Here is a 27,563-nt window from a genome sequence, read left to right as displayed (position 1 = left end):
TATGGTATGTGAATATATCTCAATAAAATTGAAGGGGGGAAAAGAGACATTTAGTAGGTAACAATGACAGGACATGGTAACTAAATGAGTTGACAAAAAGGAGAAGTAGAGTATCAAGTTCCCCCACTGCCCACTGGACATTGAGCTGTTTTGCCAAGAACCCCGAATGAAACATCTGAAACTATAAATGAGAAAAATAAAATCTCCTATTATTAAGGGTGGGGGGGTGGGGGGAAGAACCTGCCTGCTGGCTGTAGGACACACAGTGCAGTGCCCGGGAATGTGAGGAAGCTGTTTCTAGGGAAGAGGAGAAATTCACATCCATGTAAACAGTGGAATTCCTAGGGCAAAACATGCATGACCAAGACAAAATACATGCACAGAAGGGACCAGGGAAGCGGCTATGCCTTGGCCTGCAACTATTTTATAAACTGATTACAGGGAGAGGCTCTGAAGGAGAGTACTTGCACAGATCAATCTGCAAAGACCAGGAAAGGAGGTTTTTTTTTTCTTATTTCTTTTTTTCTTTTTTTGTTAGCTTCCTGCATTCAAAGAAAGTTCTGTCATCACACTAGCTAGATACAAGCTTAAGGGACAGACACTTCAGAGTCTAAACTCCAGCAATAACACATTAAAATATCAAAATATCTAGGCTTCAACAAAAGATTACAAAACATACTAAGAAACAGGAAGTGACAGCCCAGCAAAGGAGAAGATTAAAGCATTAGAAATCAATAATGAAGAGGATCAGACCTGGGACTTCGTAGGCAAAACTTTTTTTAAAAAACGGTCCTAATTGTGCTTGAAGCACTAAAGGAACACATAAAGGAAATCAGGAAAACAACAAATAAACACAAAAAGAATATCAATAGAGACATGGAAATTATGAAAAGGAACCAAAAAGAGCTGTAAACCACAGTAACAGAAATAAAAAATTTCCAAGAGGGTTTCAACAGCAGATTGGCATTGGCAGAAGAAAGAATCACTGAACTTAAAGACAAGATGACTGAGATCATCCAGTCTAAGAAGCAGAAACAAGAAAGAATAAAGAAAAGTAAACAGAGCCTGAAGAACCTGTGGGACACCACCAAGCGTACCAATATATACATTGTGGGAGTCCCCAAAGGAAAAGAAAGAGAAAGGGGCAGAGACAATATGAAAAATAATAATGGCTGAAAACTTCCCAAATTTACCAAAAAAAAAGAATACAAACATCCAAGATGTTCAGTGAACTTCAAACAGCATAAACCCAAATAGATTCACATCAAGCCATTTTAGAATCAAACCATCAAATGCCAATGATAAAGAGAGAATTCTGAAAGATGGAAGAGAGATGCAACATATTACATAAGAGGGAGCCTCAATAAGCTTTAGTGCCAAGTTCTCATCAGAAACCCTGGTGGGAAAAAGGCAGTGGGAAGGTGATGCCCGCCCCGTGTAAGAGAGCCGTCATGGTCTCTTCGTGACTTCTCACCCTGTTGGACTGGTCTCCTATGTGGAAGAGCAACATGCCCTGCTTCCTGTCTATCCTCCCGAGGTGGCACTTCCCATGCCCACCGCTAATGGACAAGGAAATATACCTGACTCTGCATGGATTGGCACATGGGCAACCTGATACCTGGATGGCCGTGACTGTCCAGCCCAGTACTGATACCATCTGGTGGGAAGACATCTGGACTGCCTGCCACAAATGTAAGGTAACTGCTTTTCCATGTCTCTGCCTACAACACCAATTCATTACCAGGTAATGTAGAAGCGGATGCCCTAGCGGAATTCCACAGCCTAACACCAACGATGACTGTGCCAGAAAACTGGGTACCGATGACATCAGATTCCTGTCACCTGGTGGCAAGTAGACTATATTGGCCCCCTTTCTCTATCCAAAGGGGCACAACATGCCTTCACCACTGTGGACATGGCTACAGGGCTGCTGCTGGCCTTCCCAGTGGGCAAGGTCAACCAATGAGCTACCATACATAGCTTAGAAAAATTAAGGGCCTTTCTCAGGGTCCCCACACATGTGGACAGTGATAAGGGACCCCCCTTCACCAAGCAATTAACCCACACCTGGGCTACAGAACATGATGTTCTTTGGACTTTTCACTTGCCCTATAATCCCACAGCAGCTGGGTTAATTGAAAGAATGAATGGCCTTTTAAAGGAACACTTAAGGATGATAGAAACTCAATGACCATATCAGCATTAACTCCAGACCCAAAGTAGCCAGCTCCCACCCCTGTGGACTTCGTAACTGCTGGGCCCATGCAGACCTTACAAATTCAGATAAAGGGGCTGGCTGCCTTCAAGCCACAATGGGGCAGTGATAATAACTTTCTCTTGCCTGTGCCACAACCACTAGAAACTGGGGAGAATAAGGTCACTTGGCTCTGGTTCTGTCCCATGCAGCCACACTCGCTGAGAATCCTAAGCCCATGGGTATTAGAATTACATAGAAAACTAACTGTAGATCTGACCCTGAAGGGCTCCCCGCAGGGGGAGAAAATATGGTATTTAAAACCCCCTCACCTGGAACTAACTCTTCTATCTACTAATGAAGACTCGGATTATATATTGTTAAACCACTGAGCTGTCCAATTTAATACTTACATACGTTGTTAATTCTTGTTCCAAAAAATGTGTATTACTATTTCAATAATGCAGTAACCAAAATGTTTTATGAATTTAGCATTATTCTAATAAGTTTCATTTTAATGGTAATAATATGCTGTGAAATGTTTGCTTAGAAACAATTTCCAGAATTGTTTTGGTGACTTGAATGTAGAGCATATGAGGGATGTTTTCATTGAAGGAAAAAGAAAGTAGTTTTGTCCTAAATGACTGGTTCAGAATAAAGAAGAAGAAAGGATGTGGAACAAAACCTGAATGAATATAGAAAGTTGCAGAAGGTTTGCAGAAAGGGAAATTTATTTCTATGGCCAAAGTTGGAAAATGGTAAAAAAAAAAAAAAAAAAAAAAAAAACTAGTGATATCACTGCTTAATGATGAAACCTCACAACTTAGAAAAGTGGTTTTGCAAAACAGAATGGCATTAAATATTCTGGCCACCGCCCAATGCAGTACCTGTGCTCTAACTAATGTTCAGTGTTGTCTGTATGTGCCTAATAATTCACAAAATGTAACCCATGCTGTTAATCATATGTAAAATCACATACAAAGTATTGGTCGTTGATCTGGTAATCCTTTGTTTAAATGGCATAACTCAATAACTTGGCCATGGCATCACTTATTAATACAATTGCTGTCCATATATACTGGTTACTTGTAATATGTTGTTTATTGTATTGTTGTGAATTATGGATGTCATGTCTGTCCTATGGTCAACGCAAACTGTTGTGCGGGGATGGATTGTGGCAGCCCATGGCCTGAACAGATCAGGCCTACAGACCTTGGTGCACAGTAGTCTGTGTGACCTAGGCAGCTAATGTTTCACCTATCATCTTTATAAGCCAGTAAAGAGAAAAGGATAAATTAACCTTAAAATGTAACTTTAAAACGTGAAATGGGCAGTAAGCAGGAGGTGAGAAACTCTTGGTCTCATAAAAGAGCTAGAAGTAAATGTACCCCAGACCTCCCATTGTCAGATGTTAATCTAGTCTACCTACTTGTGGTAGTCAAATGTTAATCTAGTCTACTCTTGTGGTTACCTACTGATCATCACCCCCTTCCCCCCATCAAGACTCTTCCCACTCTTGCACCCTTAGGAATGTCTTTGTCTCAAACCCTCATAACTGGCTTGCCATTCTTTTAAATCCTGCAGTCAACTTCCTCACCCAGTGTAAAAGAGCCACCATGACCTCTTCGTGACTTCTCACCCTGTTGGTAAGCCCCAAATAAAAGTTCATGTATCAGAAAAAAAAAACAAAAAAATGCAGTGGGAAGACATATTTAAAGTGCTGAGAGAAAAAAAAGAAATTGCCAACCAAGAATTCTGTATATAGCAAAACTGTCTTTCAAAAATGAGGGAGGGGGGTGTAACCAGCAGGAGCAGCAGTAGCAGCAGTACAGCCGTGACACCAGGAGCAGCGACTGAGAGGAAGCGTGAGGTGCAGGGAGAGGCTGGCTACACAGACACGGTGACAGCACGAGACGTACTAGATTTTGACAACTTTGCACCATGCGTGAGTACAAACTAGTCGTTCTTGGCTCAGGAGGTGTTGGAAAGTCTGCTCTGACCATGCAGTTCGTTCAAGGAAATTTTGTTGAAAAATATGATCCAACAATAGAAGATTCTAATAGAAATCAAGTTGAAATAGATGCACACAAGTATATATGCTTGAAATCTTGGATACTGCAGGAACAGAACAATTTACAGCAATGAGGGATCTGTATATGAAAAATGGACAAGGCTTTACATTAGTTTACTCAGTCATAGCACAGTCCACATTTAATGATTTACAAGATCTGAGAGAACAGATTCTTCGAGTAAAAGACAACGATGATGTTCCAATGATTCTGGTTGGTAATAAGTGTGACTTGGAGGATGAAAGGGTTGTAGGAAAGGAGTAAGGTCAAAATCTAGCAAGACAATGGAACAACTGTGCATTCTTAGAATCTTCTGCAAAATCTTCTGCAAAATCAAAAATAAATGTTAATGAGATCTTTTATGACCTAGAACGGTAAATTAACAGAAAAACTCCATTGCCTGGGAAGATCTGCAAAAGGCCATCATGTCAGCTGTTTTAATATACTAAATGCACAGTAGCTCTGAGCCAGGTCTGAAGAACTGTTGCCCAATTCAACAATGCCAGCATTCCAACTTTGTTAAACCTACCAACATCTTAAATGGACTTGCCTGTGGTAGTACCCTTTAAGAGGCAGATGAAAGCTACTACATCAGTTTGCACATTCTAATCACTTTTCAGTATCACAAGAGAGATTTTTACTTATATAATAGTCCTAGAGTATGCAACTGGTAAAACCAGAGGCTACATCCAATATTACTGCTTAAAAGAAATTCTTCATCCACCAATGTTGTACATGTACGAAAACAGTGTATTGTAGACTTTAACACACCCCATAAACTTTGTATTGGAGAGCACAATAGTGTAAATCCTAATTGCCACAACTATTCTAGCTTAATAAAAAAAAGTCCAAAGAGTTCCTCTATAGACTAATCCAGATAACTTTGCTTCTTTGATACTTGTAGCTTATTTTAATTTTCTTTAAGAAATTCAAGGTCATTATCATTGTATTGTACAAAATAAGCGCTTCTGATTAACACAGCTACATAGTTTTTTTTTAATTTTTGAAAACCCAGTGGAGACAGCGATCTTGTCTTTAAAATATGATAGTCCTTTCAGTAAAATGTCTTAGATTAAAGACATTGCCTTTAACATCTGTTGGGAAGGAAATGTCCAGACTTTACAAATCTCTTATTATATGTTTCCTTTTTGGTTTACATAGGGAATAATGTTTATGGTTGTGTGTACAGTGGGGTCTACAACAAGAAGTGTATATTTTCAAACAATTTTTTAATGATTTAACAATTTTTGTAAATCATTTTCAGGCTTCTGCAGCTGTAGATTCTCACTGTGAATCCTCTGCCTGCTCATGCATAAGTGTATCTGCAATACCAAATATACAAGTTTAGTATTTTTGCCTATCAGTAATTGTTTTACATGTGTAACGTTTTGGTTGAGATGTTAAATGGTGGACGAGTACTGTGGATGTGGCAAGTAATTTTAATCATATGTAATTGGCCACAGGGTGCCTAATCTGCAGTAACGATTGCTGTTTTATTTAACAATGCCTTGTTGGTTTGTATGCATTGACATTTGGGTATAAAGATTGTGTGTCTATCCAACAGGGAGCCACAGTATTTAAATTGACCAACCTAATGTTACAACTACGTTGAGGTGGCCAAATGTAAACTAAAGTCTTAATTAAAGTGGTGCAATTTTATATAACTTAGTATCAGTTGTTCAATAAATTTGGATTCCCATGCAAGGGCTTGCATTATAATTACTTGCCACTTGAATGTTTTGTATAATCTTTAACAGTGCTAATAAATAAATACAGGTTTAACTTCTTTTCAAATGTAATAGGTGCATTTTATACAGTGTGGTTTCATAATTTAATATTTGGGCAAGCCAGACTCATTCATTAATTATAGGAATGTTGAGTGAACGATGTCAGATTTTTCTAGTATTGTTTGAATATCCAGATAACCACCTTTTGAACTTTTCCTTGGGAAAGAATTTTGTAAATTAAGCAATATTACGTATGACAGATACCTTCTGGGTAATTTTCAGTAGCTCTTTGGGGTGAAGAAGGAAGGATTGAAAATACTTTGGATGTTATGCTGATGGATTTTCTTTTTAATGTAGGATGAAGTTATACTTAGGATATAATAGCTATAAAAAATCTTTGAATGAAAAAAAAAAAAAAAAATGAGGGAGGGATTAAGACATTCCCAGATAAACAAAAACTGAAAGTTAATCACCACTAGACTAGTCCTACAAGAAATGCTAAAGGGAGTTCTGCAGCTTAAAAGAAAAGGACATTTAATAGATCAAACCCTCAAACTTGCAGCTTGCCCTTATGAACCTATTCCTGCAAAGGAGAGGCTAAGCCTACTTATAATTATGCCTAAGACTCACCCCCAGAGAACCTCTTTTGTTGCTCAGATGTGGCTTCTCTCTCTAAGTCAACTCTGCATGTAAATGCACTGCCTTCCCCCGTATGTGGGACATGACTCCCAGGGGAGCAAATCTCCCTGGCAATGTGGGACATGACTCCCAGGGATGAGCCTGGACCTGGCATCATCGGATTAAGAAAGCCTTGGAACAAAAGGGGGAAGAGAAATGAAACAAAATATTTCAGTGGCTAAGAGATTTCAAATATAGTCAAGAGGTTATTCGGGAATTTACTTTATGCATTATAAAAATACCTCTTTTTAGTTTTTAGTGTATTAGAATAGCTAGAAGGAAATACCTGAAACTGCTGACCTGTAATCCAGCAGCCTTGATGCTTGAAGATGAATGTATAACTACAAAGCTTTTACGGTGTGACTGTGTAATTGTGAAAACCTTGTGACTGACACTCCGTTTATCCACTGTATGGACAGATGAGTAAGAAAATAAAGATAATATATAAATAAATAATAGAGGGGGGACTGGGGAATATGATATTTCCAGTGTTCTTTTTTATTTTTATTTTTATTTTTTTGGAGTAATGAAAATATTCAAAACTTGATTGTGGTGATGAATGCACAAGTACATGGTACTGTGAACCACTGTACACTTTGGATGATTACTGGTATGCAAATATATCTCAGTAAAATTGCATTTAAAAAAAGGACACTAGACAATTGACTGAGGGCCCGTGAAGAATAAATCTTTGGTAAAGATACTGTTATAGGTAAATATAAACACCTATATTATTGTATTTGTGATTTGTAACTCCACTTTTTACTTCCTCCAAGATGTAAAGGCAAATGCATAAAATGTAAAGATAATCAATGGTTTGGGGCTCATAATGTATAAATAAATAATTTGTGACAAGAACTACATAAAAAGGTGCGGGGATGGACAGAGGGTGAAGGAACATAGTTTATGTATGCTACTGAAGTTAAGCTGGAATCAAAGCAAATGAGATTGTTACAGATTCAGTACTTTTAAATTTAAGCCCTGTGATATTCACAAAGAAAATATCAAAGAATAAGCAAACTCATAAAGACAGAAAGCAGGGAAAGGTTACTACAGGTGGGGGCCTGGGGCAATGAGTTAATGTGAAAAGCATGCAGGGTTTCTGTTTCCGGTGAAGGGAAAGTTCTATTCATGGATAGTGGTGAGGGCACTGCAACATTGTAAATGTGATTAATCCCACTGAATGGTATGCTTGAGAAGGGTTGGGATGGAAATATTTATGCTGTATATTTGTTTCCACAATTTAACAAAGAAGAAAGAGAAACTAAAGAGCTATGACTATTAAATGAAATATATGATACTGCATAGGCTCTAAGAATTTAGGAGAAAAGGCTCAAATGGATACAGGGACACAAAAACTGGAATATAGAGTGTGAGCTTTACATCAATGTTAAATTTCTTGAACTTTATAACTTCAGTTAAGGTGATTACATAAGTGAATATCCTTGTTTATAGGGTATGTACGTGAAAGTGTTATGTGCTCAGGGAGTACGATGTGTACAACCTGCTCTCAAACATTCAGAGAATACATGGATGAGATACAGACAGATAGATACACAGAGAGATGGGGAGAGAAAGTGGGAGAGAGGGAGGGGGAGAGGGAGAGATACATAGGGAGATGATAGAACAATATGGCAAAGGTGGCAAAATGTTAAAATTGGTGGATCTGGGTATCCAGGGAGATGGGTGGATATTGGAGCTCCCTGTATGGGGGCTCATATTATCTTTACAACTGTCCTGTAAGTCTGAAATTATTTCAAAATCAAAAGATTAAAAAAAAAAAAAAAAAAAAAGAATCCATGTATTCCGAAGCAAAGGTGAACCAGTCCAGATGTTGCTGGATAAACCCCTAGTGTTTGCAGCTCTAGGGTCTAACTTGCCTCCCAGAAATCAAAAGACAATTCCTCTCCATTTTTAAGTATAGACAGAGAGATATCACAACAGTTCTCCATTTCAGTATGCCAGATAGAGTCTTGTGGGAAATGACTCTATATCTAGGCATGACAAGAAAATCAGTGAACGGCCATGAGAGAGAACGTGGAGGAAAGGTAGGCGTGGGGAGGAGAAGAGTTTTCCCCTTTTCCACAGTATGTGGCTGATTCAGGAACATGGTTTTTAATTCTAAGGAAGACGAGTCCCAGCTCAGGAAAAAGCAGATGCAATAGAGCAGGAACTGAAGAATGCTCCAACCTCCAAGAAAGAGGTTCCAGGCTCTATGCCAAGCAGTCAATCACTCAAGTTACATTACGGTGGCAAAGCTTCAGCTATTACCTTTAAAGAGAATGTCATCTCAATATGCCTTCTCACATACAATTGCTTGTAAGACAAACAGATACAAATTATTTGGAAGGTAACTGTGACACAGTGTAGCAGAAAGTTTCAAGTTCTGCTTATCCTTTGACACAACAGTTCCTCTTTTAGGAATTTTGCCTGATGAAATAACCATGGATATGCTCATCAAAGTACTATTTGCAGTAACCAAAATGAGAAATAATCCCTACCCCAAAACAAAGGAATGGTTAAATAAATTATGATACAATCTGTACTATTGCCATTAAAAATGATACTGGGTTCTAAAACTACATAATGATCTAGAAAGATGTTCATGAGATAATGTTGGGAGAAAAGAGCAGGATATAGAAATGGTATTTAGTGGGGTACAATTTTTGTCAAAAAAATATGTGTTTAACATATAGACTTTGAAAGATATACCCAAAACATTAATAGTCATCTATAGTTCCCAGGGAATTTTTATTTTCTTCTTTTAGCTTATAAATATTAATTATATTTTCTTTATACATATATGTATTATTTTTGCAATAAAAAATATTTTAAAGTAAAATTAAGGGACTAAATCATAAATCCACTTCTGTAATCATGACTTTCCTAAACTTCAGTCCTTCATCTCCAATTGCCTACATCTCCAGTTATCTCTCCCTAGGGAAGTGAGCTCCATTCCTGGAATTCCCTGCCTCTAACACTGAAATTATTATTTGCCCAGTCAACCATACCTAAATATTTTTTAAGGTTTGAGTAAGTGTATCAGCATGGCTAACTGCACAAAACTGTAGAAAGATAAATAAATAATCTCAGAAAAGCAATGAGTTGTAAAGAATCTGTTTTACGGAATAAGATTGAATTTTTGGCAGAGGAAAATACTAAATAGACTGTGTCTTTTTAACTAGTGGCTTGTGTTTAAATTAATATAACTCAAAAACAAAACAATGTATTTATGACAATTATGGGTACCATTTGTTCTTTCATATCATTGGCTGAAGAAAACCAGCTACCTTCCAGGCAGCAAGTTCAAAAATTTAAATTAAAAAAGAAGGACATACAATGAGGGAGATATCAGTTTGGTGAGGAGTGATTCCTATCATAAGAATCTTAAATCAATGGCATGTGTTTTCTACAATTAATGGCAAAATCTGTCTCACACCCAGTTTCTAAATGCCTTACTTATTAACCTATAGCTAGTCAGTCTCTGATTTATTGTGTGTTCAGGAATGCTCTCCTAACAGGCACACTTGAGAATGCACCGCAAAAAAAATATTACTACCCACTCCACAGTCATAAAAAACACTTCAAACATGTTTAATGTCATTCAGAGCCAGCTGCAGACATACATTCTTCCCCTAGCTAGGTCCAAACAATTTAAAAATATCCAAACATGAACTTACATCAACCCATGATCTAATGGGATGAGTTTACCAAGGTCTCCAACAACCTGAATCACATATGCCAAGGGAAATACAATGAACAGCCCATTCTGTAGAGTGGAGACATGTCTCACACCTGTCAGTGGGAATCCGTTCCTCTGTAGCAACAGACTGCTTCACAGAAGAAACCTTTATTAGCTGGGAGAATTCGCTTCTGCCTTATATTATTAGAAATCTTACTGCTATTTTATTTGGTTTATTTTTATAAATATTCTACCTAATTCCAGAAACAATTTAAGTAGTTACTAATAAACTCCTGGTTTTGAGGGAACATGAAAAATATTTTTGGAAATTTTTATCAGGCTAAATTCTCCCTTATAGCCACTGGAGGGTTGAAGACTTTCCTTTATCATAGACTCCAATAACTGATTGTGTCATAATTACCTCACCCTTCACTGATGTTATGAAAGCTTACCTTTCCTGCTGATTCACAGTAAGAGGCCAGCTCACACAATGAAAGCTTTCAACAGGAGTGCTCATACCGTAAAAGTGACAGATGTATGTCAGAGGTTGTAATGTATGCCTTGAAAGTTCAAAATGCAATCGGTGTCAAGAAAAACAGTTACCCCAAATACAAGTCCTAAAAGAACTATCTAACTGATCCTAAAGACCCACCATTGAATTGACTTTGCAGGGCTTTTTATGTGACACCATCAGTCTACAGACTCATGAACCTGCTCAGTGGAACCCAGACAACTTGAATACTCTCCAGTCAAGATGTTGTTAAGCGTGTCAATCACTGTGTTATACAAGGCCCTCTTTATTTCTTTCTGGCTATTATGTTGTGAATACTTGTGCTTCTTCTAAGCAAGTGATTTGTTCTCAAGTCGCTATCTCTAGAAATTGAGTAACTAACCAAATTTCATATTTTTCCCTGTCTGGTAAAAAACCTAGAAACAAATGTTAGGCCCACACACACATGACATGACTACAACTGCTCAATGAATTACATCTGTTCTTTCTTAACTCCATTTAATCCCTATCTATTTTTCCCTTTCACTTTCCAACTGGTCTAATTTATTTTATATTCTTATAGTTTATGTAACAACTATATGTCACCTTAAATCTTTCTGGTAACAAGGTGGAGTTCAAATAAGTAGATTTTACAAAAATGTTTCTAAACCTTTTGAAAATTATCGGCTCAACTGAATATACATCCTATTCTGTACTGCAGCTTCTGGGAAAATCAGGAAGACACACACTGTCATGAATACCACGGTAAAGTATCAACTTGAGTAGATAACCATGAAAATCTCAGAATCCCATGCAATTCAAATTTAAGCACAGTTTCAAGTTCACTTATCAAAATTACATTTTAATAAAATACTGGAAAACTCTATAACAGAAAAAACTGCTCAAGCAATGTAGGTTTTACTGCAGAGACATGAAAATCTGTTGAAACATTAAAGTCATATTCACAATTATTACCAAACTGTATTTAGCCCCCAAGTTCTGGCAACTACCACCTGAACATAAAGAAAAATACAGGCAAAAAAAAAAAAAAAATAGTACTTCTATTGCATCCTTACCTTAATTCTTTCTCAACTGTTTACTGTGAAGTGATTATAAATCTAAAATCACACATTTAATTCATCAAAAAGCACTACATTTTCATCTGATTGCATCTAAATTAGATCATGTTAAAGTTTCATGTTGTAATTAATGACAATACCACTAATTAGTCGAATAGGAGATAAATCAAAGAGTTACTGTTCTTTCTGTCTACAAATGTCTCACCTGGAGTCATGAGAAAGTATCTCCTACCTATTAAAACTGAATTCTTCATCATATCTAAGCTTCTAATTATAATTTCCATTTATTCAACTAGACTGTCATTTCTTACAAAACGGTTATGTTCTTTTGGTACTACATTAATTCTAGGTTAAATTTAGAACTTGACCAAAATTTCTTTGGTGCCTCCACTTCCATATAAATTGAAGTTAATTGTGTGGTAAACTTTAATTTGATTTTCATTATTTTCCACAATTCAACATTGGCAAAACATGCTCCAAGTTCATCCATTAGCATTCACCAAGTAACTGTACCAAAGAAAAGGCTTTCAAACATTGCTTGGGTCTCACATTTTCTCAAAGATTTTCCCCACAGCCAGTATGATCTTGTGAATCCAAGTAAGCCCAACAAGTTCAGCTTTGAGAGTTTCTCTCAAGACTCAGTCTCTCCCACATAATATACCCAATCACCTGATCGGTTTGCATAATATGAGAAATTTAACCTCAATTCCTTTCTGTGGTGACTTCATAATTTCCCTTGAAATACTGAAGACCCAGATACACAGTTATGTGCCAAAGCAATTACAGAAGTGATTTATTTATTAAACATTAATCCCCTTGTCAAGCAGAGTACCTACAAAATCCCTTGTGCACTTTTGCACTGAAACTTAGCTGGAAACAAATTTTTCTAAGTCTCCAAAGACCTTTCCCTTGGCAAATCTGATAGGGCTTTCTCAAGTTTTCGATCTCCTTGACCTCTATGCTTCATTTAGCACTGTGAAATTTTCTTCTCGCATGGTTTCCCTGAGTGTTCTCTGTGTTCTCCTACTGCTTTGTATCATTTGCTGACTGTTCTTTTTGTCTGCCTCCACCCCCTTTGGCTGGCAATAGCTCCAAAGATTCAAAACTTGGCTTTCTGCATTTCTACTTCAGTATTCACCACCATGAAGCATAATCCACATGCATTACTGAACCTTGCATGGGTGCCTCAAAAATCAATGCTCAAGGCCTGACCTTTCGAGCTGTGATCCCACCTTCAGTACTCACTGGTCATCTCAGGCTATAAGCACTGACATCTGAAACATAACATCTCAAAACTGAGCTCATTTTCTTTCCAACTCAGCAACCCGTGTAACTCATTACTTTATACCTGGATTATAAAATAGCCCCCTATCACTTTCCCTACCTCTAGATGTACTATTCAAATCTATCCTAGGTATTGTTGTCTAGGTAATTATCAATATCCATCCTTTTCAGCACACTGCTCATATTCAAGAACCTTTCATACTTTCCTAATATCTAGTGAATCAAATTCATCATAAATTATCCATGGTTATGGCAGTTCCATCGTGAACAAGTCAGGGTGCTTGGCAACCACCAAACATGACTTGCTTATTTTCATTTCCAAATCTGAGTCCTTGCACATATCTTCCCTCCCACCAGAAATGCCATCCTCACTTCTGCCTGCCAATGTATGTTTCTCTTTTCATGAGCAAGTTCAAAATCAGTTCCCCCAAGAAAGAATCCTTCCTCAATTAGCCCCATATCTTTAACACTAGTCCCTTAATTATTCAATACTTAGGTATTCGATTTGTACTGTGATTTTTTCACTTATTGATATATTACTTGGCAAGTGCTCTCAACTTGTGCCATATGTACATTTTATCTCTCTCTCTTGCAAGATTATAAAACTCCTTGGAAGCAGGGAATATCTCTTATATAAGCATATTTTAGTTCTTATGTAAGAATATTTAGAACATCTTAGTTCTGTATGCAGTACAGTACTAGCAGATATCCACTAACTAATTATTAATTAATTAAGTAGCTGGCATGGCTGATCAGTGCCATAATCATATGCACAAATACTATGACTACAAGAAACACAACACATCTAACAAACATTTCAACCAAGAGTCAAAAGAGATCCCATTTCCTTCAATAAAAAGTTTTGAATTATTCTATTATAGACCCTTTCTCCCTTTAAAATTAGCTTTCTTTCCTTTCTCATGTTTGCCTCTTAGCTTGTCCAACTGCTGGAAGGAAAAGAATCATTTCTTACCTAACCCAATTACTTACTCCTGCCTGAGTTGGAATCCTGGCTCCCCCCCAACATCTGCTTTGCTCAGTGCTACTCCCAAAGGCAAGACAAAGAACATTCCCAAGGTCAGCCCAGGCCTCAGCTTAGTCCCTGAAGTCTGAGAACCTAGAATGTAGTTCCCCTGCTACCCTAAAACTCAAGAAGCAGCCTGGATTTCATAGAAAGATATAAAGGTCACATGTTTTTCAGGTCAGTCACCTAAAGGAGAAAAACAGAATTAGAATTTACTTTCTCCTACTTACAGGATAGAATGAGAAAAAAACCATAGAGCTCTGCATATCACTTCCATGGATATTTTTTTAATGGGATAAATAACTGAACTGCACAAGATGCCCTGAGTGAAGATGCTGACCTGATATACTGATGGATCAGCACATGGGCAGCCCACCACCTGGACAGCAGCAGCCATGGTGGACACTATATGGTGGGAAACTGGGACTATGCAAAGCAGCCAATGGGCTGAATTAAGAGCTGTACGGGTGGTCATTTTGCACAAATCAGGAGATGCGCTAACTGTCTGTACTGACTCTTTAACTGGCAATATCAAAGCAGATGCTTTAGCAAAAGTTGGTAGCCTGGAGCCAACATCACATGAGGCTGCTGAATGGCTACACAGGAAAACAGGACACCGAGGAAATCAGACTCTGTGGAGGATGGAGCTGCAATTCCAGTTGTACATCCCGAGGCAACAGCTGAAAGATGCCATGGATGCCTGCCCCTCCTGCTCACTGCAATGACCAAGAGTGCTTCCTCACATCAGCTGCGAGCAGATCCCAGTCACCAGATGACAAGTAGACTACCTTGGGCCCCTTCCCTTAACTCAGGGCAGAAAATATGCCTTTACAGTCATAGACATGGCTACTGGGCTGTTACTGGCCTTCCCAGTAGGAAAAGCCAACCAGAAGGCTGCAATATGTAGTCTAGAGAAATTAAGGGCTTTATTTGGGGTCCCCACACATGTGGACAATGACAGAGGGATCCCCTTTACTGAACAATTAACCCAAGCCTGGGCTACTGAACATGATGTCTTACGGACATTTCATTTACCATACAAACCCACAGCAGTGGCGTTAACTGAAAGAATGAATGGGCTTTTAAAAGAGCAGCTAAAAGATAACAAACAATCCCTGCAGCAGTGGACCCATCAGTTATATCCAGCCCTCACCAGCCTCAATTCATGACCTCAAGCAGCAGCTTCCACTCCCGTTGAGTTGGTAACCATGGGACCCATGCAAGTGCTGAGAATTCAGGTAAAAGAACTGGCAACGTTACAACCATAACAAGGTAATGAAAATAATTTGCTCTTGCTTGGACCACAAGCATTAGCAAATGGAGAAAATAAAGTCAATTGGCCACGATTCAGGCCAATGCAGCCACGCTGGTTGGGAATCCTAAGACCATGGGGTATCGGGGTCATCTAAGATTTTATATATATAGATACAGATATATATATATATAGATAGATAGATAGATAGATAGATAGATAACCAACCCAGGATCCCCCATACCTCAAGGTACTATATGTACAACTTTGTGGACATTTATCATGCCTAAGCTAACTGTAGATTTAACTCGAGAAGACTCCCTGCAATTGCAGGGGGGAAAAGTGTGGCATCTAAAACCCCCTCACAGCACCCCTTCCCCAGGACCTCGTCTGTCCGCTAATGGAAACTTAGCTTGTTTATCAGCAGGAATTACCCCTATTGTTTCCCATAAATAGCTTTCATTCTTCCCATAGCACTCTAAAGGGCCTCAGTGCTAACTCATGCCCACAGATGAACCCAATATCGGACTTACATAGACTTGCCACTTTTAGGTGCTATCAGTCTTTCTTGAACTGTAACCCCTGTGAATTGGACTACGTGAAACACCCTCCTGGTGTGGCAGAACTCAACATTTCAGAAAATAAGCACAGATTTTATCAATTGTCAGTAGCATCCTTTGTGGCGTTGTTATTTCTGCATGGGGGAATCCTAGTGTTCTATTGTCTCTTATCCTTCAATGTCTATCCTATGGTCAATGTAGTCTGCTATGTAGGGGTGGATTGTGAGGACCCAAGCCCAGGGCCCCACCCCTCCTCCATTATGAGACACACTCAGCCACCCACATGACCAGGCAACAGGCCCCTTAAAACTTCCCTCCCCTAATCACTATCAGTAACAAAATCTCATGAGACCTTATAACCAAATCTCGAGAGAAACTCCATTGTTACAAACCTTTATAAACACCCCTTCTCCCCCTTGGCACTCCTCTCTCTCTCTGCAGAATGGCGGAATGCTGACTTCACCCTCCCCACCACGCAGCCACTGGGAAAAACTGCCTCCTGTTTTGTAAGTCCCTAATTAAACTCATGGACAACTCTGCGTCAGGCATGTTCTTTGGTCCTGGGGCTAATCTGGGTTGGAACGCTAATTCACACTGAATCATGGTGAAATTTAGTTAATAGAACGTACTTTGTTTTGACCCATATTCCAGCGTAGGCTTCAGAGCAAGGAAAATTTATTCATTTTGTTATGTCTTCTCTTTGAATGAGATCTTCGAGTTATAACCAAAGCTACCAGAACCAAAAATTTTAGTCTTGAATTTTTACAAAAAATCCCAGAATACAACACCAATGAGACTTTTCTATAATTGGGGGGAAAGCACTAGCATAATAACAAAAGCTGTATCTGATGAAAGCAAACTACAGATTTAAAACACCAAGGCCATACTGTTCATTGAAGATATAAAGACAATCACTGCCAAGGACATAAGCATGAAAAGTCAAATGCCAATTGGAATTAGTAATGGAAATATGATCCCATAAAGGAAATACTGAACACAGGACCACACACAGAACAAACCCTATTGCTTCTCCCAAAAGAATGGCTAACATTATCAAAACATATATGGGCCACGACTTACACATTTCCCAATTTTTGTAGTTCCCATTGACTGTATAGTGTGAAATGCTATTTTTATCAACTCTTTTAAAAATGTACAGTTGTATTTCCTTTCATTTAGTTTTAATTTTTGTACTTTGAAGATGTGCTTTCCTTCCCATTAGATACAACTTCCTTTCTGTTCTTCTTTCTAGAATGAGTTGTGGGAGGGTTTTGTGTAATGTATACTGGCAACTTGCTGTAAAGTATACTGCTAACTTGTCTGGAAATACTACCACCCATACTTCTGAGAACAGAGACATCTAATTAGAGGATTGTAATTAATCCTTGCAATCTGCCTTCACAACTCAGGGTAAGAGCATGACCCAGTTCAAATCTTGGCTCTGCCCTTTATTAGTCATATGACCTTGAGATGCTACTAATATTTAACCTCACCAAAAACCATTTTTTTAAAAAAGAGCTGGTGACAGTAATAAAAAATAATAATAAAATTTAACCTCATAGTGTTCTTATGAAGATTCAAAGAGAGAATGAATAGAATGTACAACATAGTACGGGGCACATAATAAATGCTGTTTAATTTTGAGGTATTATTAATACAGGTTAGAGTACCAGTTCTACCATTTACTCACAACCTTAAACCTTCTCATTTGTAAAATGGAAATTGTAACACTAACCACACAGATTGTTACAAAGATCAATTGAGACAATGTCAATGAAAATACTGTTTAATTGTATAGCTATATCCAAATGCAAAATCATATTATTCGGTCTAGCTTAATAAGTTGGGTGTTTTCTAAATTTAATAACCACAGACAATATATAATGTTTAACCTGACTTTGCACAAAAATTAAAGAAACTGCTTGCAATGATTCCCTTTTGGTTGGGTGTTCCTGTGTTTCAATACAGCACAATAAAATGCACATTCTAGGGGAGAAATATAAGTCTCCAAAGCAAGTGATCTTTTGACAATACAATGCAAAGCATTCACCAGCTGGTAAGTAGGAAAGCATTGTACTATACATTCAATGCATCTCAATGTTTGGTCTTCTGACCACTGGTAACCGAATCCACATGCAGTGCTTTTATCAAACAGTACTAAGCCTCACCCCAACTTATTTAATCAAAATCTCTGGGAGAGAAGCCCAGAAATCTGAATATTTAACAAGACCTCCAAGTGATTCTGATACCAACTTAAGTTTGCAAATTGCTGCTTCAAAGGTTTGTTAGTGATGGCTATAAAAAGTCATAAACATGGCACTTGTCACTATGGAAAACTGTTTAACAGAAAACAAAGGAGGAAATAGGTCCTACCCCTAAATTTTAATCTGGTACGCACAAATTTTAAAATGGCCAGAAGAGACAAAATTCAAAGAAAGCAAGATTTAACTTTTTCTTTAAATACATCTTTTCAATGATATCTCAAAGAGTAATCGAATTATTTTACAACTGTTCATTATTGATTAGCCAAGTTCCTTGGTGCTCTAAGATATTGACTTCACTTCTGTTAACAGTTGCCCACTCACCTGTACCTGTCAGTTGAAAATCAATAGTTCCAATGATTCATCATGCCCCAGCCTTCACCAAACTTGTCTGAAATATGATCATTCACCTTTTTTAAGGCTGGAGACATCTGACAAGAGGACTGCAATCAATACAGGCAATCTGCCTTCACACTGCACAGGTGAGCTTGTGTGGGATTTCTCCACACAGACCGCTAATGACAGCAACCAGCCACACTGACACCAGATCTTTCAATCCAAAAGGTCCCAAGAGCCACAATGGGTTCACACAGAACATGCCACACCAAGAAAGCCTCATTTCTTTTTCTGATTGAATGACTGCATCGTTTATCTTTTAAGCAAAACATCTAACCCTAATTTGTGGATAAGACAGAGAAAAGTAACCTAGTAGGACTCTATGTTGGTTCCTTAAGGCAATGCTTAAGGCTTTTGTCCATCAAGGAACACACAGGGAATGACATTTCTGTGTCACACGGAGGTACACAAGGGAATGTGCTTGATAACCAGGATCCAAAGAAGCCCTGCCCCAGGCAGCTTTAATCCACTGTTGCAAGATAGAAGTCAGGAAGGTCACCCTAAAGAAAATTACTCCATGACTGAATAATGGCCCAATTGGATTCCCTATTGAGGGCACCGGTCTGATAGCTAGTACTGAGAGAGGAAGGTGGGTAGGTAGTTACACAAACTAGAGCAAGTGAGTCCAGAAAACCAGAGATGACTCAGGGACAATGTGGAACTGAAAACAAGAAACAAATCCCAAAGTGTAAGAATGCAGGTATATATAAGAAAAGAATGGGGAGCAAAAGCACTGGGGGGGAGAGGAAAGGATAAGAGCCACTAGGGTTTCCAAGACCAGGACGCACAGACGGGTCATCATCATAGTTTAAATGCAAAGGTTCAGACAGACACAAGCAGAGTTGGTGAATGAACCATGATCCATTTGTAGAAATAATGCATTGTTCTATTTGACATTGCTAGCAATGACATGGAGGAAGACAAGATATATAAAACATACTTTACAAAAATATCGAGTCATCCAAAGGTGAAAGATGTCACAATTCCATCTTATTTTCAAAGACTCTTATGTGGAAGAACAAATAATTGTATTATCAGGGGCACGACTAAGACCAAAGGGTCAAAATCACAGGAAGGCTGACTTTTATTGAATATGTAACAAAGGGGATTTTAAGCAATTAGAACTGTCCACAAATGAAATGAACCACAGTGAAAAGCAATGCGTTCTCTGTCCCTGGCAATGTGAATTATGATCAGTCAGAAAAATCATAGCAAGGATTTCTGCTTTGGTGGGAGAGAGCAGCAGACTCAATGCCCCTTTGAGCTCAAACTCTTTGAAAAATACCTTTGGTAGAAACCAAATTTTTCTACAATTAAAGGATTAGTGATGAATCTGGCAAAGAGAATAATATCTAAAATGATCATAGTTTAAATTACAAGTTGAAGCTCTTTATTTCCATTCTGGGAAATACAGCTGATAGAAGCTTGTTTTTGCCTATGACATCATACTAGTACTAGCATTACTCTATTATCTTTATCATGGTGGGTTAAGTTTCCAACAGAAGTTGATAGACTTTAGCAGTCAAGACAAAGAAGGGAAAGCTGACTGCTGAGAAAATTCTATTACGATCATTTACTCTCCTCATTTAGCATGAGGAAGGAAAAAGAGGAGGGATCTGAATGCAGCAAGAGGACTATAAAAAGCTCGCCAAGCACTTGTGTCTGGAAGGATGACACCTTTGACTGGCCTGGGATCAGCTTACACTGAACTCTGCAGGGAAGCTCCCTAGGACCTGGATCGCATGCCAAACCAGTGGAAATTTTGTAGAAGAAAAGTAATCTAAGTTTCATACACAACCTGATTTGAGCTCCCATTTCTGTAAATAGCAATAAATTCTTAACGGGTGCAATTTGGTCAGCTCCAACAATGAGTCTTAAGGAAAGAAAATTGGGATCATATAGCAATAATGTTGACTCAAAAGCCACTCCTTTCACAGCCTAACATTTCTTTCCCTGGAAATAAGGGTAATGATGCTATGGACTTCTACACAGGAGAGAAGAGTGACCTTCACACCTTATACTGCCAAGATATTGCTGCCCTCTGACCCACAAAAGCCAAGATATTCAAAGCAACTGAGGCAGGATTTGTCCAGCCCTGTATGACTCTGATAGTATGAAAGAGAAGCTCCCACTGTGAATTAAATGTCAGGACTGCACACATTTCAGCTGTTGCAGACACTTTGCACGTAGATCATTCTCCTGCGCCAGGATATGTCTCCATAAAAAAAGCACACCAAGATAGAAACGGGGTTTCCATTAAAGAGTATCCTAAGGCAATGAAAGAGATGAGAAATGAGGATCAGGGAAGAAAAGAAAGAGAGGAAAAAGAGGTTGTAACGATGTTAAAGAAAAATGAAACAAGCCAGAAGAGCTGTGATCACTGTCAGTTGTACTGAGATGGGTAAACAGCTTTAGTTATCATAAAAGATGAAGAGTGCTGTACCTTTTCAGAAATGCATGACAGTAGACTTGGTAAGTATTTTGGTAACAGAATTTTGCTTGTCAAATTTATAAACCGAGTACGTCTGATATTGTCAGACCTCTACTTTTAATGTGATGGTCCCTATTTTTTTGCATATTTGAAAAATCCAATCATCAATCATCGGTGTCCCGCTCGTTAGTACAAATTAGCCTGGTTCCATTCCAGTTAAAATCAGCATTAGTTCTGCTCTTTTCTCCTAACTCAGCTGCCAGTCCACTTGCCATACAATGTACTGCATTAACCATACAGGTTATTTTCTGGTTTTCTGCAGAGTCCACTTACAACTTTCTCAAAGCCACGGCTACTTTTTCTTTCCTAAGAACTCAGACCAATTTTCCATTTCTTGTCTGCTCAAATTCTAAACCAATATTTTCAAGGCTTTTTAACAGGTTTCATTTAAAAGAAGCAACTGCTACCTTTCAAAACTTGTGCCAGTGATCAAAAGAGGTCATATAAATAAGAAATGTAACAGATACAAGACCACAACTTGAATCATGCAGACATCTCATTCAGAAAATTAAAGGAAAACAAACAAAAAAAGAAAGAAAATAAGTCAAAGGTTTCTTACCATCAGTTACTGATTTTGTGCATTTTTCAAGGCAAATCAACAGTTCACATTTCATTGACAATACTGAGATATTGCTAATGGATTGTCAATTCCAAGAGAAGACATACAACATTTAACGTGTCATTAAAATGTCTCAAAATACTTTTGAAAGAGATTGAATCCACTGCAGCATTAGATACATTTAAACATTTAATGCAACACATATTTTATATCAAAGAAGGGATTTCCATAACACATTATTTTTAACAAACACATCATTAAGCATCAATTATCATTTCTCATAGTAAGGTCAACTTTTATATTCCAGTCAGTAAGAGAAAATGGTGATCATACACAGTCCATTTTATAAGAAAAGGTAGACAGAACAATGAAATACAAATACAGACAGGGCTTTAGAGATCAGCTAGAGTCCAAACCCATTTTTTTACAAAAGAGGAAACCAGGACTCGAATTGGTTATCTGAGTTATAGAAAGTCATAAAACCACTTACTACAGGTCTAGGACTAGATTCCAGGCCTCCTGACCCCCACACTAACACTCTTCTGCATCATGTTGACCCTCAAAACCAAATTCTAGTGCACTCTTTTTATGTAATCATTCTTCAGCGTTGAATTAAATAAGAAGTTGGACTGAGATCCCACACTGTGGCCTCTAAGTAGAACTTGGAACTGCAACTCCAGGCCTACTTCAGAATCTTCTGTGTCAAACACAAGCTCTGGCATCTGCTTTGTAGGTAGTATCTAGTGTCCAACTCCAACTAAGTACAGTGCAATCAATGACAGTAAGGAAATAAAATCTGTGAAGAGAGATGTATTCCTCAGATTTGTGTTCTGCCTGAAATTCCCAAACCTCACTTATTTAAATACTCAGCTGCTCAATAAAACTATCATATTTAGGTTAATTTTACCCTTTTTATTTAGTTGCAGCAAATCCTTCCTTGTAGGAAACATTGTGTAATATATAATGTAGGCAACATAACTTTACATGTACTTACACAACCATTTTCATATAGACAGTCTTTTTATTTAAAGGGAAAAATAAATCTTAAAATTAGTCTTGACCTAAAACCCTTACCTCAGGTGAAAATTAACTCAAAATGAACAATGGATTTAAATATAAGAGTAAAACTATAAAATTTTTAGAAGATAAAATAGGAGAAAATCTTCAAGACCTAAGACTTAATGAAGAGTTCCTGCATATGACACCAAAAGCATGATCCATAAAAGAAAAGAAAAAAAAAAAAAACTGGACTTCATCAAAATTTAAAAATTTTCCTGTTAAAAGGATGAAAAAAGGGCAAGCTACAGACTAGGAGAAAATATTTGCAAATCACAAATCTGACAACGGATTCATATCTAGAATATATACAATACTCTCAAAACTCAACAGTAAAATGCAACCAATTTAATAAGCAAGTAGAAAAAAAAGACATAAAGAGACATTTCACTGAAGAGATATGGATGACAAATAAGCACATGAAAAGATATTCAACATAACAGCCATTAGGGAAATGCAAATTAGGACCACAAAAAGCTATCCATACACGCTTTTAAACCAGCTTAAATACAAAGTAGTGAGAATATCAAATGCTGGTGAAAATGCAGAGAAATAGGATCACTCATACGCTGCAGCTGGGAATGTAAAATGGCACAGCCACTCTGGAAAATAGTTTGGCAGTTTCCAAAAACAAACTAAAATACATTAAGCACATGACCCAGCAATGTACTTCCAGGCATTTATCCCAGAGAAAAAAACTTATGTCCACACAAAAACATGTACGTGATTGTTGAGAACAGCTTTATTTGTAAGCTCCAAACTGGAAATAGCCAAAATGTCCCTCACAAAAGGTGAATGGTTAAACAAACTGTCATGCATCCATACCACAGAATACTCCTCGGCAATAAAAAGGAATGGACTATATCAAAACTTGGATAGATCTCAAGGGCGTTATGCTGAGTGTGAAAAAAAAAATGCCCATTAAAAGGTTACATACTGTATAAAAAATTAGAGAGATGGAAAACAGATTAGTAGTCCCAAGGGTTAGTGATGATGGCATTAGGCAAGGGGCAAGGGGTAAGAGGTGAGTAGGAAGGTGGAACTATAAAGAGGCAGCATGAAGGAGATTTTATGGTGATGCAGCTATTCTTTATCTTGATTATGCATATGATAAAATAATGCACTGTATCCATGTATTGTACCAGTATCAATTTCCTGGTTGTAATATTATACTATAATTACATATAAGCTTTGAGAGAAGTGGAGAGAGGGTATATGGGACCTCTCTGTACCATCTTTTGCAACTTTCTATAAATCCATAATTATTTCAAAATAAAAAGTTTTAAAAAAAAGTCTTATATCGTGCCAGTTTGCACCACTGCAGGATTACTTCAGACTATCCTGTAGCCTGAAAGTTGCTGCTTCTTAGAATGTTGACTGCCCACATTCTCTCCTCTTGGACAGGTCCTCTACCTGCACTTAGAGCTCACTTGTTCACTAATTGTTGTGGAAACTTTAATCCCATCGCATATCCTTTCACTTTGCTATTCTAGTGTCTCTTAGCCTCAGGGGAGTTTGGCAGCCACATCTTCATGGATTTGACTCTTCATGGATTTACTCTTCATTTGACTCCATGGATTTACTCTCAACGTCAGTTAGAAGCATCGTTTCAGAAAAACAGAAAAATCTTTCCACTGCTCAAAAGTTCTAATGTTGGTAGAACAGGGTCACTGCCACTGCTGTGGTAAATTCAAGATATTATGTAAGAATTAGGAAGCCACAGCCCAATATAGGAAGGAAATATGATATAGCAGAGAAAACACTTGCTTGAGTGCTGGAGGCTTAAGTTAACTGTGTGTCACCTTGGCCAAGTCACTTTTCCTTAGATAAATGTGAGGTTTGGATAGAAAATCTGTGATATGTCTGCCTGCTATAAAATACCACTGCTCCCAAAGCACTAAGAGAGAAAGAAGAGCTAATTTTTTGAGAAAAATTCTTGTTACCTTGAAACCTTGAAAGACCGAAATGAGCTCTAGAAAGTGCTCTACATTTAGCCATCACTCCTTGTCACCACTATTTTAAAGTAAATAGTGAAAGCCAGTTTGAACTCCCAAATAGAAGGGAAATTTTTCAGGAAATATTGTAGAGAGAAAGTGAAAAATCTTTCCAAGGCAATGTGCCAGTTACAACTCCAGTTTAAATGACCCTTTGCTCAAGACAAAATTGTTCTTTGGGGTACTGTTCTTTGGATTTATCTCCCCTGGTCATTTGATTCATTCATATATTCACTCCTGTGACAGCTCAGGGCAACTCAGAAAAGGGCTGTATTGCCATTGGCAACAATTAAAGACATTTCCTGTGCTTGCATCCTCGGGGCCACTCCTGCTGCTGAAAAGAAAGAATTTAAAAGAATTTTTTATCCCAGTCAAGGAAGGAAGCAAAAGGTCCTAATCTTGTGAATGAGCTGAGGACATTTCTCCAAAGAAATCAATGAAAGATAATAGCCATTTGGCCTTAAATAGACATTTTGGAATGAAAAACAGAATCTCCAGCAACCTACTTTGGGGTTTTTGTTTTATTTTGTATTTATTTCCTCTCTGTTTTATTTGTGACCATGTGGGAACAGCTCTTTTCTGGTCACTTTTTATCCTACTGACTAATTTATCTTATTTCATATGATCTAAACTAACTTAGAGTAAGAGAAAATGAGAGCTGACAGAGAATTTAAAGATTGCCTACACTAACCCTCATTCAATGATTCAATAAACTGAAACCCAAAACATTAAATGAATGCTCAGTATCAAAGATGTGGTAAGTGGCACTTACCGAGGGCCAGCCCAATGCTCTCCCATGGGACCACCCTCATCCCTTCCAGTTGGAAAAGCTTCTATACTGCTTGCTAATCAGAACCTCAAATTCCTCCAAAGCTAATAACTGCATTTGAGAACCTAACTTCCGGCACCTTACTTACTCAGGAATATTCTGGTAAGCCCCAATCCTCGTCAAACTATTTTAATTCTTTATGTGTGATTCTATCCAAATGGACTCAGAAGACAGTTTATACCATTTTAATGGACAATCTCACAGAGCACATATTTAATGAAAGCTTTAAATAAGCCAGCCACTAGGCTAAGCACTTCATATTGATTATCTCATTTAATCACAACCACCACCCCATGAGTTACATAGTATTACACCCATTTTTCAGGAAAATGAGGCTTACAGATAGTACAGTCTCAAGGTCACACATCTAATCCAGGTCAATCTGATCCCACATCCAAGGCTTAACAAATATGCATTTCAGAGCTATAGACTTCTTAATTACTTGGCTATTCTTTTAAAACTTTATGCCAATTTTTCTTTATCAATATACATGTCTGGACTTCTCAATCCAATATTCAGTTTAAGGAGCAAGTAGTCTTTAGGCAAATGTACACTACTAATAATCACTGAAACAAAGTGCATTACCTTGTGAGGAAACCTGTCAAGAACAATGTAACAAGATTGAACTTCCATGGATATTAAACCAGAGTTTGACTCTGTGGGCTGAAACCAATGAACTAAACTATGTGAATTCAAAAGACAGACCCAGTCATTTTGATACTTGCCACATTGTAAGAATCAGGGTGGTCTGGAGTGGTCTCCTCATAAATAAGCTGGCAATCTCATGCTGTTTTCTGCATCCCTGCCCCCCCTAATTTTACATGAAATTTTATTGAGATATATTCACACACCATATAATCCATTGAAGTATACAGTCAGTGGTTCACAGTGCCATCATATAGTTGTGTATTCATCGCCACAATCAATTTTAGAACATTTTCACTACTCAAAAAAAAAAAAAAAAGAAAAATTAAAATAAAGAAGAACACTCAAAACATCCCATAGCCCTTATCCCCACCCCCACACCTTATTATTTATATGGTTTTTTTGTCTTTATTTTGTTACTCCTCTGTCCATACACTGGATCCAGCGAGTGTCAGTTACAAGGTGTTCACAATCACACAGTCACACCATAAAAGCTATATAGTTATACAATCATCATCGAGAATCAAGGCTACTGCATTACAGTTCAACAATTTCAGTTATTTCCTTCTAGCTATTCTGATACACTAGAAACTAAAAAGGAATGTCTATATAATGTTTAAGAATAACCTCCAGAGCTGTTACTGGAACTGTGACTCGTTTTGCAGCCAGTGGCCCCTCATGGAGCGCCCGGGGCCCAGCGAAGGTTCAGATACGTCGGAACCCGACCCGCAGCTGGCGGTCACCATAGGTTTCACGGGTTTCGGAAAAAAAGCCCACACATTTGACTTGGAAGCAATTGTTTGAACAAACTCGAAGAATAGCTGTGGAAAGAAGTCAGAAAACACTGGAAGCAAGAGAAAAAGAGGAAGAAATGAACAGAGAGAAAGAATTAAGAAGGCAAAATGAAGATACTGAACCGACACTGTCAAGTTCAAATGTAGTCAGAGATTGCTCGAAATCATCATCCAGGAACACAAGCAGCAGTGAAAGTGAACAGAGTTCTGATTCTTCCGATGATGAGTTAATTGGCCCTCCTTTACCCCTCAAAATGACGGAAGAACCATTTAATCTTGAGGAAGATATCCTTGGTCCTTTACCCCCGCCTCTTTGTGAAGAAGAAGAAGATGACGATAATGATGATGATTTGGAAGAAGAGGAAGTAAGTATTTTAGTGGTAATTTCAGAACTCATTGGAGTAATATCTTTAAAGTAGTATAAAGATCAGTTCCTTGCTAAACTATCATACATGAGTGAGAGCAAATTAAAAACCAACAACAAAATAAAAATAATCTA

General features: G+C 37.9%; 1 protein-coding gene and 1 pseudogene across 4 annotated transcripts in view; one reads left to right on the top strand and one right to left on the bottom strand.

Annotated features, from left to right (window-relative positions):
* SLC4A4 (solute carrier family 4 member 4) overlaps positions 1-27,563 on the bottom strand; it is a 442,709-nt gene that overhangs the window by 316,177 nt on the left and 98,969 nt on the right. The window lies entirely within an intron of this gene.
* Positions 4,136-4,704, top strand: LOC119529052 (annotated as a pseudogene).

This window comes from Choloepus didactylus, chromosome 3 (assembly GCF_015220235.1).
Source record: "Choloepus didactylus isolate mChoDid1 chromosome 3, mChoDid1.pri, whole genome shotgun sequence".
Lineage (NCBI taxonomy): Eukaryota > Metazoa > Chordata > Mammalia > Pilosa > Megalonychidae > Choloepus > Choloepus didactylus.
The sequence above is the reverse complement of the archived record's forward strand: the minus strand, read 5'-3'. Positions and strand labels throughout refer to the sequence as shown.